Genomic DNA, 22,736 nt, shown 5'->3' with positions numbered 1-22,736 from the left:
GTATTAGACATTGAGTCATGGATATTAGACTGAAACATCTTTTTTTGGGCATATTCGCAGGACCTTCTAATTGCGGAAAAGGTATTTTATAAAACAGTTGTTGGAAAGAGGAGAATATATGTTATTTTGCAAGCCTGATAATATTGTGTGGTGTTATAGTTGTTGGCAACCTCTCTACAAAGACTTATTGCTAAAATTCCCTTTTATTAAGTTTATAGAGGGTTTGCTTGTAATATTTAATGATGACGAATTACTACCTCCTCCTAAAGCGAACCTGATCGTTATAGGTGATTTGATGGAAGCGGGGAGTGACAACAACGAAATAGAAAAGGCTTTCACAAAGTATGTTTATCATCGAAATTTCAGTATTATGTACATTGTGCAAAATGTTTTTTTCAGGGAAAAAAAAAAGCAGAACGATAACATTAAACACAAAATCTCTTCCTCCCTGTCTTTCCTGTAGCTTACGTCTTTAAAAAACAAAATTCTAAAAGGGCGCTGATACGAAAGTAACCTTGTCTTCACGTGCTTGCTGAAATTTAACCCTCTTAAAACTATTGATAAGCTCAAAACCTCAACAGAGGAAAGCCATACTGTGCTCAGCTTCTGACAATCTAATAGAAACTATAACTGAAATTTGTCTGAACACGCTCAAAAGTAACATACCGCTGACCATTAAGCAATTTGGAAGTTTTAGGAAAAAAAGGAAGACTATAAAGGCTCTGAGTAACAAGTCAGTGTCTGCCAAAAGAAAAAGACTTTTGATTAAGCAGTCAAGAGGGTTCATAGGCTCCCTGTTGAATGCGGCTGTACCGCTGTTAAGCAGTCTATTTTCACAAGGTTAAAATGCTGGAGCACTCTGAAAAAATGTATCTTGTTCCTCAAAAGCAGCTAGACATGCTTAGAGGGGGTTCTAACGACAGATCAGACGTTCATAAATTGGCAACGCTCAAACTAGACGAGGAAATGAGAGACGCTCTACAAAATAAACATCATAGCGAATATGTACATTAATATTTATCAGTAAACAACTGTTCACAGCCGCGAACACTATATAATAAGTATACGTTTTTTATTAACATTTTTAATCAAGGTTAACAGTCATGACACACTTTAAATTCACAAAAAAACAATACACGTCTGAGAATGCCCGTGTTCATTAGGGTTAAACAAGCTTTGAGGCGAGTGTCTCTGCCTGGACACGCTTTGTACAAATTGTTTAACCATTTTCACCAGAAAAAACATTCTGGTGAAAAACCATAGGAATCAAAAAATTCAGCGCATCCGTCATCTGTCAAGTAAATAGCTAGCCAGTGCTCACCGGGTAAGTAGTTAGGGGGGTGTGTGTTAATCACTAAACACAGTGGTCTTTGTGTTTGCTTATCTTTTGGCGACATGTTGCATGGAAAAACACCTATAAATGCATTTCTGGTGGGGGTAGCGGCTGATAAGATATTATCCAGCTGTGTCGTGTCCATGTTGGTCTTTTTTTCTTGTTTTAAAAAGATGCAACTAAAGTCATACAGGACTTGTCGTCTTATGTTGATTTCCAACACATTATCAAAAATAGCGTATATAATCATATTCACAGTGTTAGGTAATGGTACCTCAAAGCGTGTCTCGGCTTAGAGGTTTCCTGTTTTAATAAGGGAGTAGTGACCTGTACATTCTTGATCGGGAATGCAAATAATGTATACCCCTTTGCAAATTCTTCACGATCCACCAACAGCTACTTGTCTATCAATCACTTGTCGGCTGTTTCCACAAACTGAAAGTATTCACATACGCAGTTTCCATTTTGAAAATAAGGCTGTAAAGGTTTCATTGGTTGCTGCTCACCATCAACTTACAGAGCAAAAAAAATAAATGTTGTAATGTTTAAAATTGAAGGGGTTGTGTGTGTAACTACCGCTGAATGCTTCGTTGTCAACAAAACCAACCACCACGATTTTTGGTAATTGTCCAAAGAACAGGTTTTCCTGATTTACATACACGACTGACTGCGGCTAAACTAAATACTTTCATTTGAACCTGATCAATACGATATTTGGCATTAGCTGTCAACAGAGCCTCTACATGTCCAAGCCTGACACTGGGGGTTCACTCTAACCCGTTTAACGAACAGCGATGCATTGAGAATAACCAACTTAAAAGCGTTTGCGTTGCTCATTAATCTCTATTACAAGTGAGTTTAAATTTTATATCGCCGGCATTCAACATTAGTTTGTTTTGAAAAAACAGATTTGCGTGTAAGTGTCCCAAAAACCTTTGTTGGCTCCAGTTAACACTGTTATTTTTGAATGTCCTGCTGTAGCTTTGTAAAACAGTCCTTTAGAAAATTACGTTTTCAGTGTATCTTCTCTGTAATTAAGAACAGCTTCTATAAAAGCTCTGTGGGGATAGCTGTTGTTTGATTGACTGACAAGACGATCCCCCACAGTGATATCGACTTGACTAAAAAGAGAGGTTATGGGACAATTTACTCACTCGTTCATCAGCCGCTATATCTCCCCGTCATCTTTAATTATTTTTTACAGTTCAGGTACAGTAACGTGTTATTTAAATCAAAATAATCTTCGCCGTTCCCGGCTATGTAAAATTCCAAAGTGGCATTTTCCGAAAGAGCTGTAAGCGGCAGAATTTCAACGTACATACTTATTTCGATGCTAGTTTGAGTAGGGGCCATCTGAAAGATATCCAGTTCAGGTTTTGCACATTCATCTGAACATCCATGAACAAATGCCATTGTTAAAAAATATCCATGCCGATCTGTCTATACTTGGTCAGCTTCTTAGACCCCCATTTTCTTTTATGAATGTTTTTGCCTTTAACGTGTCTTTTAGAAGCCACAGGGGGGGCCCCTGAGAGAGTGATGTGACGTATTTCTCTTTCTCTTGATTCCCCTTCTGATAAACAGTAACCCCGAACCTTCTTGTTGGGGTGTCATAGCCCTATTCACTACAGCGCTGATACCCTGCCTCATCACATCTTTGGCAATGTTTCTAGCAGCTGATTTCACATGCGGTTTTACAATTTCTAACCCCCACTTTAGAAAAGGCACGGCCTTCCTAAATAGTGCCCTAAACAAACCTCCAATACCTGCCCCATACATGACAGGCAGTCCCGGAAACCCAGGTAAGCCATTTCCTGCTTAGTTCTTACAATAACTTCTGTACAGAGTAGGGTCTCCGTAGGTTTTAATTACGACTATCGCTTTAAAAGTTTGTAGCTTTCGTCGGTCGAAAATGCAACTTGACAATAACTTTGCCAAATGCAAATGACACGTGGTCTGACTATTTCAACTGATATAGTTCCAAAATGATGCACGCTTACAGGGATGTAATGAGGTTTGACAAACAACGACGTGATAAATTTGCCATGGTCTCCTTTTAAATTAACACAGCGTAACAGATGGGCGTATTCGTCCGCAACTAACTGATGTTCAATAATATCTGTATATAAATACAGGGTATTAAAACCAGAAGTAATATCAGGATGGGGTGACTTTTTGCCACCGATGTTTGCTTCAAACCCCAACACCTTTGCTAGTTCGCCGTCTGTATAAAACATTACACTCCGATCGCCATCGATTCTCACGCTTCTATTAATGGGATTGTACTTAAACATTACCTTGGGGGAACCAAGGGTTAACTATATAGTTCCATTCATTTCATCTAACAGGTCCTTAATAGTTTTATAATATCCTCTCTCTAGTGTATAGGTTTAACGGTACTTAATGCTTCTGAAAACAGATCAAAAGTCGTATTTTAATTGTATTAAATGTGTAGTATCTGACGCTACTTTCCATTTTCCGGTCAACTGTACAGGTTTCACTAAATGATTTGTAAAACATGCGCTTGTGTTGCCTGGAAATAACTCTGAAGAGGCGTTGCTTGTCAGCGTCATGTAAAAACCGCTGTAATCCATTTATAGTATTTTCAAAAACTTTGACCAATGTCTTTCACGTCTGAAGCCTTGACCAAACTATTAAATTTAGCACCCCAGCCGAGCCACTTAACAAATAACTCTTTCTTGGCGCCTCTTCCCCTGCTAGCCAATATGTTCTGTAAGCGATAAGCTCTGCCAGGAGCGTTCCACACCTTCTGTAATTCTTCAACATAAAAGGACCCTTTAATATCATCACCGGCGTAATCTTTCAATTTATATGTTTGTTTTACCCCCTTCACACATTCCTTGATTATGAAAATTTCATCTGTAAAAGTTTCCAAAAGTGCAATAAAAACTACATACACATAATCGGTGGGGAGGGGGAAGGGGGAGGGGGGAGATTTCCATATAAATGTGACTGGACTTGCAGGTTAGACTTTTTGCTTAAAGACTACAAACACGTGATAGGAACAGTGAGGAGAGACTTCCGGTCAATCCTAATTGGCTGACGCCACCTGTCATAACCAAATATTACATAATTTACATGCCGATGCCCCGTATAGCGCTATACTACTAAGACTACTCAAAGAAATGAAAGAAGTTATTTACAAACCGCTAACTAAGATCGTGCAACAGTTTCTTGAGACCGGGGTTGTACCGACAGACTGGAAAATTGCAAATGTAATACTGATCCTCAGAAAGAGAGACAAAACCCAAACAGGTAACTACTGACTTCTATTATATGTAAACTAAACTAATAAGTTCCTAAATGGAAAATTATCTATATGGTAACCTGGGAGACAGTCAGCATGGTTTTAGGAAAGGGAGATTGGGTCTAACTAACCTGCTTGATTTTTTTGAGGATGCAACATCAACAATGGATAATTGCAAAGCATATGACATGGTTTATTTAGATTTCCAGAAAGCTTTTGACAAAGTCCCACATAAAAGATTAATTCTCAAACTAAATGCAGTAGGGACTCAAGGAAATGCATGCACATGGATTAGGGAGTGGTTAACATGTAGAAAACAGAAAGTACTGATTAGAGGAGAAACCTCAAAGTGGAGCGAGGTAATCAGTGGAGTGCCACAGGGATCAGTGTTGGGTCATCTGCTCTTCCTAATCTACATTAATGACTTAGATTCTGGTATATAAGGAAACTTGTTAAATTTGCAGACAGCACAAATATAAGAGTGGCAAACACTGTTGCAGCAGCAAAAGCCATTCAAAATGATCTAGACAGCATTCAGAACTAGGCAGACACATGGCAAATGATATTTAATACAGAAAATGTGTAAGGTACTGCACGCAGGCAATAAAAAATGTCCATTATAAATAGTATACGGGAGTGTAACGGGGCTAGGAGCCCAAGAGAAGGGGGCAGGGCAAAGCGCTGCTCCTGTAAAGTATGTTTGTTTTGTATTATTATTATTATTATTATTATTATTATTATTATTAATGTAAATGTGACAGGCTAGCCATGTATTTTCTTATTGTTTTATTAAATGTGACGGCAAAGAGCCAAGGGTGTTTTTGGTTTAATTTGTGCTAATCGGAAGATGGTCACCTGTATAAAGGCCTGCCGCTCTCTGCACTCTGGGTGGATGTTTGAAAGTGGAGAACAAGAGCAGCGGAGACGAGAGAGAAAATGAAATTAACATAAACCTAGGAACAGTGAAGGCGATTTGCCCAGCCTGACCTGGAATATTTACTTTCTTACTGTGTTCGTGACTTGTTTTTCTTTATCTTCTTATTTGGCTCTGTGAGCAACTGTTTTTGTTAAATCTTTTATTTTATTTTTGTGTTAAAAAATAAATGGCGCCACAAACTTTTTGCCCTGCAGTACTGTGTTTGCTTTTGGTTCCTGCTTCTGGCCAGACGTCACCACTCGACTACCTTGTCACAGGGAGATACTGAAATTGAAGAAAGAATTCATGAAAAACACCAAGGAGTTTATGTTGACTCAGAAATGTCTTCATTTAGACAATGTGGAGAAGCTATAAAAGGCCAACAAAATCCTTGTTTATATTGTGAACAGTGTTGAATTTAAATCAAGGGAAGTAATGTTAAAACTGTACAGTGCATTAGTGCTGTACGGTGCACCTCATCTAGAATATTGTGTTCAGTTCTGGTCACCTTGTTACACAAATGATATTGCTGCACTGAGTGCAAAGAAGAACAACCAGAATTATTCCTGGTTAAAAAGACATGTCATATGCAGAGGGTATTATTGCTATATGCAAAATGGCTATTATTCCCCACAAACTTTGCTTTTGTGACCAGGACAGTGATATTTCAAAATATCACTATTTCCAATGGGAAAACGGGCAAATGTGTGTTTTTTCGTTCACATAAAGTCAGAAAAAAACAACATATGAATAAAAAAGACACACATTTGCCCGTTTTCCCATTGGAAATAGTGATGTTTTTAAATATCACTGTCCTGGTCCTAAAAGCAAAGTTTGTGGGGAATAATAGCCATTTTCTATACTTTTGAGGCATAAGCAATTGGGAAATAACACTTACTACCCAGGAACAAAAAAAAAAAAAAATTGTTACACGGTGTAATTACATATTTTGAAATAGCTCTAACACTGTACTTCCTGTCCTTTTTTTTTCAATTTTTTGGAGAAGAAAAAAAAATCTGAATCAAACTAAGCTCTTTGATTAAATACTTCTTGAAAGTTATGTTAACAGTTCATAAATTCAGTGTGTCTATCTATGCATGGGTGTTTGCGTGTGTGTGTACACTATACTAACTGTCAGCATTCGCTGCAGGACATACATTGAACAGTTTCCTCTTTTTAATTGAAATTATTGTTCTACTTGTGTTTCATTTGTTGTACAGTTGCACTTAATTTAATGTGCATGTCTCTTCTCAGCCCCACACCCTCTTTGTGTGAGCCTCGTGTGTACTTCTCGCCCCCAATGTGTTACGCTTGGCGTCTCTTACCCTTTCCCCTGTTTATGTCTTTCTTCTCTTAGTTCAGGGCTTATAAATGCTACTGTTAGAAGTTACCGTTGCAGAGCAAATAAAAAACCAACAAATTGAAATTTCACTTGCTTGTCTCGTCCCCTTCTGTGAAACTGTGTGCACCAACGCTGCAATATGCTTTTATTACACTATGTAACACAATTTTTGTTCCTGGGTAGTAAGTGTTATTTCCTAATTGCCTATGCCTCAAAAGTATAGAAAATGGCCGTTATTCCCCACAAACTTTGCTTTTGTGACCAGGACAGTGATATTTTGAAATGTACCTATTTCCAATGAGAAAACGGTCTTTTCGTTCATATAAAGTCAGAAAAAACAACATATGAATCCAAATGAACATGCATTTATACTAAAGTAATACAAAAATGACTACAAAAGACTTAGAAGTGAGTAGTTTTTCGGGATTTACGATTATACTGTAAATCACTTTCACAAATCAGCACCCAAATGTAGTCTCCCATCATGTTATCGTTATACTGTCCATGGTAGCGGCTTTCAAAGTCCAGTATATCCTGGTGGAAGCGTTCGCCTTGCTCCTCCGAGTACGCTCCCATGTTCTCCTTGAATTTATCAAGATGAGCATCAAGGATATGGACTTTGAGGGACATCCTACAGCCCATTGTGCCGTAGTTCTTCACCAGAGTCTCAACCAGCTCCACATAGTTTTCGGCCTTGTGATTGCCCAGGAAGCCCCGAACCACTGCGACAGAGCTGTTCCAAGCCGCTTTCTCCTTACTAGTGAGCTTCTTGGAAAATTCATTGCGCTCCAGGATCTTCTTTATCTGTGGTCCGACGAAGACACCGGCTTTGACCTTTGCCTCAGACAGCTTAGGGAAGAAGTCCTGAAGGTACTTGAAGGCTGCTGACTCCTTATCTAGAGCTCTGACAAATTGTTTCATAAGGCCCAATTTGATGTGCAGTGGTGGCATCAGCACCTTCCGGGGGTCCAGCAGTGGCTCCCACTTGACGTTGTTCCTCCCCACAGAGAACTCTGTCCGCTGTGGCCAGTCCCGCCTGTGGTAGTGTGCCTTGGTGGCAAAGATAACAGAGAAACTTGGTAAAACCACCTTGGAGACCCATCAGGAATGCCACCATTGCAGCCTCTTGATGCCATCTCAGAAAAATGCAGATATGTATCCATTTAGGCAGCTGGAACTAAACTGAACTGGTGGGCTTAAGGCCCCTGTATTTATACTACTATTTATATTACTGGAAAGTTCTAGAAGTTACTCTAAGTTTACTCAGCACTGAATCTATCTGGAATGTTCTGGAAAATAGGTACATTTCAAAATATCACTGTCCTGGTCACAAAAGCAAAGTTTGTGGGGAATAATAGCCATTTTATATACTTTTGAGACATAAGCAATTAAGAAATAACACTTACTACCTATGTGATTTTGAACACATTGACCATGACTGCTCGGTGATTTACATCCAACTTTTCCGTGACAAACTCCTAGCCCTATTTATAACTGCCTAACCGAACAAGTTTCATGGTCCCAAATCTAAGTACCTTATTTGTGTCATAACACCCCGCCCCCCGTTATGCATCACACTTTTCCTACACCGAATCTCCATACCAGATGATTAATATTACAGTATATTTAGAGCTGAATGCTCCTTACAGCAGAACGCTCACAAGTACAGTAGGAATTATTCCAGAAATACTGTTAGTGGTGCACTGCACAAACATTGAGCATAACATTTTCTAGTAAATACCTCACTGTCACAAAGACGGCCAGAGTGGGTGGTGTCAGACCAGAGCCAGGAAATAAACAACAAGAGAAGGTTGAGCTATAATTATGCATTTACTGCTTCCAGGGGGGGGGTATATGTTATATTTTATGTTTATAATAGGAATGGGTTTATACACATTTAATTGGTTGTTGTTGTTTTGTTTTGTTTTTTTTAAACTAATTCCACACATAGTTCTCTGAAATAGTTTGGCACTGTTAAAACACCTTGACACAGCTCAATGTCTCTCTTTGGTGCAGGACGGTTTTCTTTTTTTCAATCAAGTGAATGAGATTGTAAACTAAATGTTAATCCCTCACATAAACTGATGCTTTCTTGGGTGATCTGTATCAAATATATTCAAGCTTTTGAGGTTTTTAAAACATATTCACTACACTTTGTAATAAAAATATTGGTAGTATCCTGAAACTGCCTTTCCTTGCTAGCCCATGCGGTTCTATACTAAAGATAAATTGTTTAATTAATCACTTTGTAACTAACATGTTGGTACCAGAGGGACCGAGAATAGCAGCACATTCATTTTGATGAAATTGATAAATGAACAGCATGAGTAGAACATAATGCATAAATGAATAGTGATATCCTAGAGCATATCTCAAAGTGACAAGCGTCTTCCTACTGAAAATATCAGTCACTTGGCTTTAAGTCAATGAACACAGGAAATTACACTGACACATTTGACTGCAAATTGATTTTGAGGCACTGTGCAACCAGTGCAGATTTAAAGAATGTAAAATTTAACATTTGAAATGGTATTTTGATTTTGTATCTTCTAGATATTTTTAAAGTGACTTCTATTGTCAATTCATACACATTAATAGGTTATACAGTACATATAGTGCTCATAAGTACTGTAGTCCTTCACTTTTAAGTCACATTTTTTAAACCATTTTTTCTTCTCAAAAATGACCTGCATCTTACATTCAACTATAGTGATGTGTGTATTACTCGCCAAGAAAAGATGTGAATATCACAGTACACAGACGCAATGTAACTGGCTCCAGGAAAAGACGAACAAAGACGTCACTGAACAATCTCTAATCATCCATGACATACAGGCAGCCAGCCAGCCAGTTTCAAAGACGCGCCATTAGCTTCCTGAGGAATTAGAAGAGAAGTTTTTACAATTTCAGCATTTGGCTATTCAGCTCCATTCTAATAAAAAGTACCAGCTTAGACAGATCGGAAATGCTGATCAGACTCTCGTATTTTTCTACATGCCAAGCAATACCACAGTTCACAAAAAGGGAGCACAGGTGTAAGTAACCATGACTGGAAATGAGAAGCAGCACATAACTGTAATGCTCTGTGTGACAGCATACGGCCACAAACTGCCTCCATACATTATTTTCTTATATGTGTAATTGAGGATGTATCTTTGTAAATGTAGATTTATTTGAGGTTTTATTTTTTTCTCAAATTGAAATTTGGGCTGAGTATTAAATTCGAAGGCATCTTAAAAATTCGAAAGAATACGATATATAGAGATACTGAATAGCAGTGTGAATAACTGGTTAATTAAAAATAAATTATGATATTTTGAAAAAAAAAGAGTACAAACCATTGTAGAAGTGTGTTAATGAAAAGGTCAATAATGTGCAGAAAACATTCAACAAATGAAACTTTGTGAAATATTAATTCTCATTATTATGTGGATTTTTGTGAAAACTTGTTTATTGTTCTACCAGTAACTGACACGAAAGTTTAAGAAACATGAATGATGTCATACTTACATTTTTCCATATGTCTGGAAAAACTCTTACGCAATTGTGATGAAACTTGTTATTACCTTTATTAAGTGCAAGTTATTAAGAGTATTAGATTATGGGGATAAATGGAAGTGTGTCTGTCTGTACCTTTGTCCTTTTGTATGGCACCACTACATTTCAGCATCTTGAAAACTTGCTTATTAAATTGTTATAAAACTCTGCATTCACATTATTTATCCATCTATGTCACACTTATTTACATACATTTGAGAACAAAGTTATTCCATATACTGTAAAATCAGTCATTTTAATATGCTTTACCATAATACTAACATCTTATTTGCTTAACTAATTATATCTGTGTCTTAAATATCACTTATCCATGTGCCTGCATTTTATAAATATATTGAGATCAGCACAAAATAAGAGCCGGCTATGCATAAACATAGCACATAGATTCAAACAGTGTTATTATTAATAGAAATGCTGCTTCTAGGTGGGGACAGAACGGCTTTAATACAGTGTATGAAGTGTGGGTCTGAGGTCTTCTTACATCTGTGTTTTATGATATTTTTCTGCATATATAATCCAGTATTCTGTTTAAACATGACCTCTGCTAAACAGACATCACAGCCGCAGCTAGTCTCAGTCGTCCTGGGCTCAGAAGTGCTTTCTGGATCAAGTAAACAAGAGAAAAGAAAGTAATGCGACTCCTATAGAGAGGGTAAGGATATGTGAGAATCTGGATATTTTCCAGACATCTTCACTAGTGCATTACAGTATAAAAGGTACAGGCACAGATAGTCCTGTCCTGAAACTGATTCACATGCTTTCTTCCTTGCTTGCAATGCTTTTTAGGGTGCTCAGTTATTTGTCTCAGCACTAGTTTTGGGGTTTGCTGTTGCCCTGGCACCAGTCTGGGTTCTGTTGTGTCAAATATTTGCTCTCTGGAGAGATGCTCTGGAAATCTTGTTATTTCACAAAATGTGCATTGATATTGACAAAGCATTTCAACATCAAACCCAGATGACAGGGGAAGGCTTAACCCTTTGCGGTCTTATGTCGGACCAGATTCGACATTACAAATTTCCCTTTCCGGTCCGATGTCGGTCATCATCAAAAAGACATCAAGCAAAGGTCTCAAGTCATTTTTTTTTCTCTGGAAAAAGCCAAGAAAACCTTTCAATGGCCGAGTGAGACCGATAGGAGCCAAATGAAGCAGAAAAAAAGGGTGGCTTTGATCTATCCATGCACCACAGATAAAAACAAAGGAGATCGCTGCTTCTGCACCCAGCGGTCAAAGAATATCCCAGACATTTGCAGAGCTATTTGAGATGTTATAGTAATAAAATAATGACGGATTGCATTTGCAATTGCATTGAGAAGTTTGGTGATAAAACGAGAGGATTTATCAGTATGCACGTCTATAAAGAGGTATGTGAAAAATACAGTGAACAGGGGGTGAGAATTGGCTGGAGATACAGTACTGAGTGTCCTCTTGCGATTCAGTGCCTTTTAAACCTGTTTTACTCTGAAAAAAATATTTTAAACAGCGTGTGTAAAATAAACAGTACGTGTGAAAATAAATTGGACCTGATGCACCTGACAAGCGCTGAATAAATGGCCTGAAAAGGGTTAAGTCAGTACTTGTTAGAAGCATTTTTTGCAGTAATTGCAGAGTTTTTTTGGATAGGTCTGTACTAGCTTTGCACAGTAGGATGGTGATATTTTTGCCCATTCTTCATGGGAAAATTGCTCCAGTTCTGATAAGTTTTTTGGGGATCATCAATGGACTGCAGTCTTCAAGTCTCGCCATTAATTTTCGTATTGGATTCAAGTCAGGACTTTGACTGGGCCACTCAAGAACATTAATTCTCTTCTTCAACCACTGTAGTGTGGCTTTGGCTTTGTGCTTCGGGTCATTGCCTCCATATTTTTGGCTCACAAACATCATCCCAATTAAAGTTGCTACCTTCATGATAAGAACTTATACGTTGACCTTAAGAGCTTAATTCTTAATTTAAAAGAAATGCTCACTTCGGCTGTCAAGTTTTCATTCATTTCTATAATATAATGAAGAGAATAGACATTACAACATTATAACATATACTCCCTTATTCTGTTGCCAAAAGGTATTTCATTAGTTATCAGTTTTTTGTTCATTATATAAAGGCCTTTGATTCAAAGCTGCTGATTACCAGTGAGTCCCATTTTAACTTCTAAAACCTATATTTTCATGCTCACAACATACTTGCTATGAGCAGGCAAAGAAGGGGTCACAAAATTAATTATTTTCCTTCAGTAGGTCCGCTGTGTACTAAAAGTTGTTAAATACAGTTTACACTTTATTGTCTTATATTCAAACAGCACTTCCTCATTTACACTTATATTTCAGATCAAGTTTACTTATTTTCTAAATCTGTAATCCATTAAATTACAGGCTTGTTAATATCGAGAAATATAGAGGCATTAGTGGGAAGAGTTGAAATAAATTAAGCTGTTTCTTTCAAAGAGCCACCCATCTCTGCCACATACACCTTTAAAAAAAGATGCAGGCCTTTGTGTCTTCATCTCTGGAGGCTTGGCTTCAGATCAGAACACAAATTAAATAAGTGTGCAGGTCTCAGTGGATATCTCAAAACAAACACACAATTTGTTACAATGACCGTTTCTCTTTGAGAGAGGCCCAGGACTGTTTAGCTCAGAGCTCAAGTCACTGTAGACAGTGCAGTTACTCTTCTAATTAGGCAACATGTTCTAAAAGAGAACTGGATATATTTAGTATCTCTCGGAATAAGGGGATTACCTAGCAGCCCGCACAACTTTGAAAATGGATTTTTCGGTTTGGGGAAAATTTTTTTTAAAAATACTTTTTTACTGTTACCCAATGGGGTTTCAAAAGTAGAAGTTTACATCTTCCAGGAATGTACATATTCATATATATATATATATATATATATATATATATATATATATATATATATATATATATATATATATATATATATATGTGTGCCTATAGAAAGTCTACACCCCCTTTCAAAATTTTCACCTTTTGTTGACTTATAGCCTGGAATTAAAATGCATTCAAATAGTTTTTTTTTCATTTATCTATACATTTTACCCCACAACCTCCAAGTGAAAGAAAATGTTGTAGAAATATGTAGAAAATTAATTAAAAATAAAAACTGAAATAGCTTGTTTGGAAAAGTCTGATTTCAGGATAAATTCAACAGTGCATTTCAAAGCAAAGATTCAACCATGAGAACCAAGGCACTTTCAAAAGAACTCCAGGACAATGTTGTTGAAAGGCACAGATGTTGCTTTTGTTGATGATGAAAAAATGTTACAAGAAATAGATGTCTACAATTTATTTCAGCAAATTTTTTTGCATGTTCTTTAGTGATTTTTGACCATTCTTCAACACAAAATTGTTCCAGTTCATTCAAATTCTGAGGACTTATCTTGTGAAGCTTTCTTCAACTCATACCAAAGATTCTCAATCAGATTTAGATCAGAACTTTGACTAGACCATTCCAGAACCTTGATTTTATTCTTCTTTAACCATTCTGAAGTAAATTTTGATGTGTGCTTGGATCGTTGCTGTGTTGGAACTTACAGTTGCACTTAAACCAAGTTTTATAGGGGAGGGTTTCAGATGATTGGCCAATATCTTTTGGTATGCTATAGAATCAATTTTACCATGTATTGGAACTAAATTTCCTGTGCCATCAGGGAAAAAAAACAGCCCCATAGAAGGATATTACCACCTCCATGCTTGACGGTATATGGTGTTCTTTTCTTTGTACGCCTCACATGACTTTCTCCAAACAGGTTCCGAAGAGTTTGGCGAGTATACGCGGTGGTTTGTTGCTGTGTTTCTGCATATTTGGTTTTTGTAAAGTTGCTGAAGTCAGGAGTGGAAGTTCTGTATAAGGAGATTGAAAAGAGGTGACACCTCTCTTGATCAATGCATTGATTATTTTTATTTGTCATATTTGATTAGGGAATTGGTTGCACCTCTGTTGTATTTAAAATTGTTTATTAAGAATAAGTTGCATAGAAAACTATATATCCTACACTATTTAACCAGATAGCAAACTGTTCAGTTGCCAAGCTATTTCTCGGTTGAAGACAGATGTCACATTGGAGTACAAGGTAATTCACATCCCCCAGCTGTTGGTTTTCATTTGAATTCCATACAAAAAGAACCAAAATAATTGCACAGCGATTGAGAATGTCAGAATGATACACTCACTATTCCAAGTTTAATTCCAATAATAAAGTGGAGATAATTAAATATCATGTGGTTCACTAACTATAAAATTACTTCTTTATTGTTAATGTGGCAGTTGCTGTAAGCAGTGGAAGCATGAGGAGACAATATGATTGCAATTCACTGAAGCAAGGAGCTACCACACATTTTAAAATCAACAATTCCAAAAATATATTTTAAATAACCAATTACTGAAACATTCAGTTTTTAATTAATCAATTTGGTTTCTACAGTGGATGTCTTGAAAGCATACACACTAGGGGCCTGGGGCCCGATCTTCGAAAGGTTTGCGCACCGCTCAGAGGGGTATGCGTGTTGCAAATAGCCGTTGTGCCAAAATTGTGCCAAGTTGCCATATTCGAAACATCCTTTTGCGCATCACAATCCGTTCTGTGCTGTGCAGAAATAAAATGTATGCATCATGCAATATAGGGGGGAGTGGCCAACAATATGCGTGATCCTGGTATTGCTGGGTGAGGGGCATGAAAAGTAAAGTGAGCCTTTGATTGATCCCTGAAGCACTGTGATGTAAACTAGCCCCACACAGCTCTTTGCCAAAACTAATGTTGCTGAGGACAGGCATTTAGCAATATGCACATTTTATGGAATCAGTCTGCGCACTGCAAAACCATAACGATCCTCGCAAACTTTGCCATGTTCGTTCAAATTTAGCCTTTAGCGCAATTCAAATAATTTAGCGCAAATGCATATGACATTTGTCCACATGCATATATTTGTATCTAATGTTTATCATTATCATAAGCATTAGCATGGTGAATGAGCCCAATATTTAAAGGACCATCACAGATTTTTACAGATTTACCTGAGGCTCTTTCCTAAGAAGAGAGGTGAATTAATGATGCCTCTGATTTTGTCTTCTTAATTATGACAAGTGTCTCACAAATATTCAATTCAATTCATCAGTGCAGTGTTTTTTACTTTTTAGTTTTATGTTATGTTCTGTTTTTTTTTTTCCTGTAAAATGTACCGGTGGCCACCTGCATGTTTTGTCCATCCATAATTAAATACTCTGCTGCAGTTACTACTCGCTCATATCCAACTTTGCTCTTAAATTAGTCCAATTCTATCTCAATTCTGCTTCCAAGCTGATAGCTGGGAAGCCTATTTTTTATATACTGTGTGTGTGTCTGTGTGTGTGTGTGTGTGTATATATATATATATATATATATATATCAATATATATAAAACGCAATTTATTTGAATCAAATAAAACGGGTTGAACGAGCAGTGTAATGAATGTAGTCCCTCTCGAACAATAACTGCATTCAAAACGCAGACAAATCCCCAATCAGTAATCAATATAGCCTGCTGTATGCCTGATATTAACCAATGTAAATATCAAGGTAAGGAAATACAAACTGTAGATTGATTGATGTGCCATCGAAATACAGCTTGTGGAGTTGCCTGGCGGATTGGAGGACAAGAATACCTACCAACGCCAGCTGTTTTTGATGTTTCTGGATGCGTGAGTACCCTACTACTGGCAGGCTGTTGTAATGCAAACAGCAATGCAATAAAGGGAGATGATACTTTTCTGATCAGGACTGAACTACATATTTCTGTTTAGAATGGAGATACTACTTTTTGATTGGAAAGTAAATAGTAGCCTAATGTTTCGGTCTGAAAGAAAGGTCAAGATAGAAGCTTCCTGCAGCTTTTATTTTTTAAACATGTATTTTAAAACAGTGAAGCAGCTATCACAATCATTCTTTTGAATTCCTGTCCTATAATCATTATATAATAGGCCTATTGTAGATGCAGATGGAGTTTTGTGTCACTGCTGGGTGTTTTCCACAGTGGTACCATGGAAAGCTCCTGCAATTCAGTGCTTGTGTGAGTGCTGGAGGGATGTGCGCACAGTTAAGGCTTACTTTTTAAAGGCGTTATTTTGTGCATCACAAAACTGGTTTGAATAAACCAGGATCACCCATATTGCGCTATGCATACATTTTATTTCTGCACAGCGCAAAATGGATTGTGATGCGCCAATGGACGTTTCAAATATAGCAACTTGGTACAATATCGGCACAACGGCCATTTGTGACGTGCATACCCCTCTGCGGGGTGCGCAAACCTTTTGAAGATCAGACCTAAAGTCTTTATTTCAAATAATGAACATAGGAAAATGTATGAATGAGAGTCAATCTAAGCCAGTGGTCCTCAAAGTAGTGCCTGCAGGCAAATTCGTGCCCGTGAAGCCAGGCCATCATGCCCACGGAAGCTGTTCTTAATTTATGGGTCGTGAACACATTTCTAGCGGGTCGTAGCGTGGGAAAATAAATAAAGCATTTAACATGTTTTCCAACAAAAGCGTCACAGCAGTCTGTTGACAATGCTGCTCGCTTATGTTGTGCTAGTACGTACTCAACATACATATTTTTTTCCACTCAAGGGCCTCTGCGATACAATCAACCAATTGAATATTTTGAAGACTGTGTCTATGGTAGTCAGGAGGCAGAAAGGAGACTGTGGACTAAAGAAATGCCTAATTTATTTTCTTAAATCAAAATTATAAACAAAAACACAGCTCAAAAAAAAAAAAAAAGCCAAAATCAAAATATAAACAAAACAAGTTGTGAATACAAATGAAACAGAAAATCTCTCACCCATGTCTGGCAAGTATGTCATGGTAAGTTTTTAAATAAAAATACAGGAATATTTGTCTCTCAATGTAGCCACAAACCACCCTTTTACCAGCTCTCTGGTTATCTCCCTAATGGAGCTTTTGGCTCTATTTTTATAGGATGTGGCTGTTCCCAATTAACACAAATTATTCCATTAGGAGCAGCCACATTCTCACATGTTTTTGGAAGGGACCGGAATTAACCCCATCCCTGCCAACCACCACCAAAACACAAACAAAAACACCCACACTGCTTACAGGCAGGGCTTATGCTCTGCCAAACAGTCACTAAAAAAAAAAAAAAATAAAGTTAATGATGATTTATATAGAAACCTGGCAGACTACAGCACTGTCTCCTTCCGGAAAGCAGATCTTTGCATTTACCCATGCTTGATCAAATCACAATTGAAATCTATAGAAATGGAATAGCTAGTTGAAGAGTTATGTGTTGTTCATGGAACTTCATGGAAACAAAAATGATGAGCCAGTCCAATTGTACTGAGTTTTATCAGAATGCATTTTAAATTATACAAGAGACAGATCATTTTGTTTAGCAACATGTTTAAAACAAACCCCATTTCATAAAAGCACAGGTAGGAATCACCGTGCATGCAGTACAGTGTACTGCAGCAAAATACAGTAAACCTCAGCATGAACCATGAGTCTCAGGTGCTATTTCAGTATTTATAATTTAAACATTGCTTTCATTTGTTGAATGTTAGCCTTGCAGCATGGTTCTTGGGGCACAAGGTAGGGCTCTAACTACCCTTTTTACACATTAATCACTATCCATTTACTGTTTAATCTCTCGCTCGCTTTAAGCACACATATACACATAGTTTTGGTTGAACTCTGATTGAATCTGTCATCCAACTCCAACAGCAACCTTATTTCAAGGGAAAAGTCAGTGGGCGGTCTGTTGTTACGTCATGGCTGCATTTACAGTGACTTTTGGTTGCCAACCAAAAAATAATAAATGCCAGCAGGAAGGGATGACTTTTTTTTAATACCCTGTTACTGCCAGATACAATGTGTATGTTTGTTAAAAATAAACATGTTGCTTTTAAAAGTGTAGTTTCTTTCTTTGATTGCAAGTTTTGAGATTTGTCTGGTTTGCAGAGTATGGGCAAAGAGAATGTAAGGTAAAGGCATCATTATACATTAATATTATTGAGCATTATTATATAAATATGATTTAAAAAAAATGCTGTCATCACATCATGTCAAACTTTTGTGAGTGAAACTGTAAAAGCGGCAGTAATCAGTGGTATTCAGATAGCACCTTTGACAACCCGATAATTAGTTTGGAATTATGAACAGCAACACAAAAAAGATAATTGTGATTGCCCTGCTCTACCACAGAAAGAAAAAGGAAAATACATAAACATTAATTGTGATTGTAATTGTTTGGCTTTGCTTATAAACAACAACAACCTTTCAAAGAATGCGTTTTAGAAAATAAAAACTACATTACTACTGTGGCAGGAAATGGCTTTGCCATGACTCAGACCAGAAGAAGGAAGCACAACAACCAAGGTACCAGCAGTTTCAAAAAGACACGGCGTGAGCCGTTTTATTAAAAAACAAAACTAAACTAAATAAAATATTTAAACAAAAATAATAAACACAAAACGCTAAGGTCAGGCTGAGCAATCGCCTTCAATGATCCTTAGTTCTTTAAATATCTTTCCTCCTCTGTACACCCACCCGGAGTGCAGAGAGCTGCATGTATTTATGCAGATGACCACCTCTCGATTAGCAACAAATTAATCACTTAGTTAATTCAAGAGATGGCCACCTTCTGCACAGGTTTTATAATGTGGATGGGGCTTCCCATCCACGCTGCAAAACAATAACAAAACTAAAACACAGCTATGCTGTCATACAATAAATAATAAACAAACAAAACACACAGAGGTTCGCTGTCATCTATAAACAAAATAAAACACAATACAATAAACAAATACAAAATAACACAGGGGCGGAGGGGGGGAGACCCCGTTCTAAAAATAAACAAACAATAGGATTAAACAGCAAGGCTTTCCTACCGCCCTGCTACAACTACATTGTTGCAATGTTACAAAGAAGATGCTTTTTTTAAACAACTTTAGTTTGGTAGTACACATACATTTAATATTAACTTACCCGAGAAACCCATCTGGACACTCACATGAGGTGACTTTTTTGCTGATGACCCTGTACACGTTGAGAGTTGTGTTGTATAACTCTGGGAACTCCAAGACACTTAAAATGAACTTCTCTTTCATTTTAATTGCTGTCTGTCTTCCTCGCAAAGGAGCCTCCTACTTTCCCTTGATTGGTTGCAGGTGGTATACGTCACGGCGCAGAAAATATTTGATCTTCTGGCGCCACTTCCCTCCGCCGCTGTGCTCCCCCATCAGTATTACCGCCTTCACAGAAAACAATGGCTTCAACTTTTTTTTGCCACTTGTTTGGTGTGAACACCCCTTAAGCACCCCCGTCTGCATACTCAATCCCAGCCGCGTCCTGTTCTACAAAGACTGGCCGATTTCCAAGCTGCTCAAATTCCTCTTTGACAAAAGCATTATCATCCCGCCTAAAAGCGATTGCTCAGCTCTCTTTAAAATACTTTGCCAATACAAGTCAGCTGAGGCAGTCTTTCCTCCTACCTTGCTTGTTGCATCTCAGCAGACACCCCTCCCCTGCTCCTATTACTGGTTCGTCATCGCCTGCAACTTCAATTCAGGCTGACCCCATTCTTAGTCTTCATAATGCAATTTTCAATTATTTGAAAGCCGTCGTACAACCCATTGCAGACTCCGTCAAGCCCATCAACACCCGTCTAGATCATCAAACCAGCACAAGATCATCTCCAACCGCCATTACGGCTCCAATTACAGCTCCCGCTGCAGCTTCAGCATCCACCTCAGCTCCACCTACCCCTGTTCTCGTCGTCTACATTCTAGAGTACAACCTTGTCTCAGCAGTCAGTTCCTGTTCCCCTGCTGTCAATGTCCATACAGCACAGTTCTCTACTTCCTCATTTCAGACACCAGATTATCAAAGGTAAAGATGACAATTTAGTTTCAATTCTAATAGCTACAGAGTTTTTAGATCATCATGTTGCTGATTGCGGGGATCTATCAGTAACCCTCAAATCCAGCAATCCTTGCCTTCTAAAAACCTTCACTCTGGGGAAATTTTGTGCTGGCATTTGCAGTTTATCAGGACGTTCTATGCTCTGCTTATCCTCACCACCACGAGGATCTCAATAAATACTTGTTTTATGTTGTGGAATTGTCAGCCAGATACGGTGGCACAATGTTTTACAATGATCAAACGTTCTGCTAAAACAGCTTCAATCCTTGCTTCTGACAACTTCCTTACAGATTGGTGTCATCCTGATCTTTTCAGTTGAATCTTCAGAATCGTATAAATGCCTGCATTATACTATTCGGGACAGACACGGTCGCTCCATCAGATTCTCTGGTTCCATACAGATTTTAAACAACTTTGCATCCAAACTTTGCCGGAACCTAAATATCTGCAGTTTCTGTGGTGATACCCACGTTAAAATCATCTGTCCAGTGGCCCCAAATGACATTCAATGCTATCAATATCTATTCCAGTAACCGTTCCATCTCTGGCTTATGTCCATCAGCATCAAATACTTCACATCCTCTCTCATTGATAGCCTTCTGTAAGGTTTCTCCACCGGTCTTTCAAAAATACCTCCATCGTCCTTCATATACGAAAACCTCCATTCTGCCATCATCGAACCCCAGATTGACAGCTCTCCAATTCCAGCTCAAAAGTCTTCATGGTTGGCTCATTTTCAGCACCTTCTTTCACGTATCGTATCAATCTTAGGCATCACAACACAAAAAATTCAGGCAAGAAGCGATTAATTATTGTTCTTTCAGCACCTCGCAGATCCTCTACTAGCAGTATTAATTCTCTCATTTCTCATGATCAATTCTCTCTTCATTAAATCAAACTGACAGATGGCATTAAATTCATCAAGATCGTTGGCCGCAGCTCCTGGCTAGCTGACATTTCACAAAAAAAAGGTTATGCCCATTAATCATTCTATTTATCACCTGTGTGGAATCAGTTGGGAAGGCAACTTCTACTTTGCCACTCAACTCAACTTTGGCTGCCAGAGCAGCCCGAAGATATTTGACTCCTGTCCAAAGTCTTTTGCTGGATTCTCCTACCACATTCCATTCCTGCTCCACCTCATGGATGACTTTCTTCTTATATCTCCTCCTTCAGATCCTCCGGCTCAAGTAATTAATAAGTTGAAATCCCTTTTTTCCCTTAGTTTGTGTTCCTCTATCAGATGATAAAACCATCGGTCTATCTAACTCCTTGAAATTCCTAGGAATCACCTTGGATAAACTGAAGTTCAATTTATCCCCCAGGGCAGGACTTTCATTTCTTGTCTCCTGGCTCTATCCACTACAGCCGGAAACCTCAATGCCTACATCAATATATCTCCCTAAGCCAGGAAAGATATCAAGATGTGGGTCACATTAAATCACCCATAGGAAAAGTCTCTCTATTTTATGAAGATTTCATTTTGGGGCCCCCCACGATCTTGCCCTCTTACACATGCTTCACTTGTAGGATTTGGTTGATTTTTTTACATCTGAATGGTTCTCAAGCAACTTGGCTCCTGAAATTCAAAACTTATCTCCCCACCTCAAAGCCACAGCCCTCTTAGAAATCTGTTCTATTGTTATAGCTGTATATCTCTTCAGCCATCAGTGGTCAAGAAAGTAAATTCTCTTCTACAGTGACAACAAACCTACGGTGCATATCAAGAAAGGATGCTCATCTTCCCCTCTCATCATACGTCTACTCTGCCACCTTATCTGGATTTCCATTTCTCATAATTTCATAATTCAAGCCCGTCACCTTCCAGTTATCCATAATAATGCTGCTGATGCTCTCTCGCTTGCAGGTGCCCCAATTCCTCCAAGTGGTTCCATCAGCCTCGCCCACACCGCTTCAGATCCCTCAGTTCCAGCACCTCACTGTGTGAAGTTCTGCAGGAAGCCGGGGGTTCATTCTTTGGGGGTTAGTGATCACACTTTCCCGACCTCGGGTAAAGCTTCGAACACCCTCGACCCTCAAAGGGAGGTTCTCAAAGGGGACCCCCGGCCCCACACTCTATTCTTTCGCAGCTCATGCGCGTTCTCACCTCAGTCAAGTGGTTCTGTCTTCTTTCAACCTATATTCAGGGCGCGGCCCAATCTACGCTTCCAGAGCTCGAGTCCTAATAACTCTTTTCTCCTACTTCTAGGTTCCCTGCGGGTGCCTCTCCGCACCCAGCTTCTGAGGCCAGTACCTCACCATATATGAGGGCAGCTCCAGACCAGTCAAGGAACTCTTTCCTGTCATTTCCTTTCAGGTTCCTAATCATACCAAGAATCAGCTTCCTAGCCCGACGGCGCCTATCATGTGTTTTTGGGTTGCCAAGAAAC

The sequence above is a fragment of the Polyodon spathula genome, chromosome 10 (genome assembly GCF_017654505.1).
Source record: "Polyodon spathula isolate WHYD16114869_AA chromosome 10, ASM1765450v1, whole genome shotgun sequence".
NCBI classification, from domain to species: Eukaryota; Metazoa; Chordata; class Actinopteri; order Acipenseriformes; family Polyodontidae; genus Polyodon; species Polyodon spathula.
Note: the sequence above shows the minus strand (reverse complement) of the source record.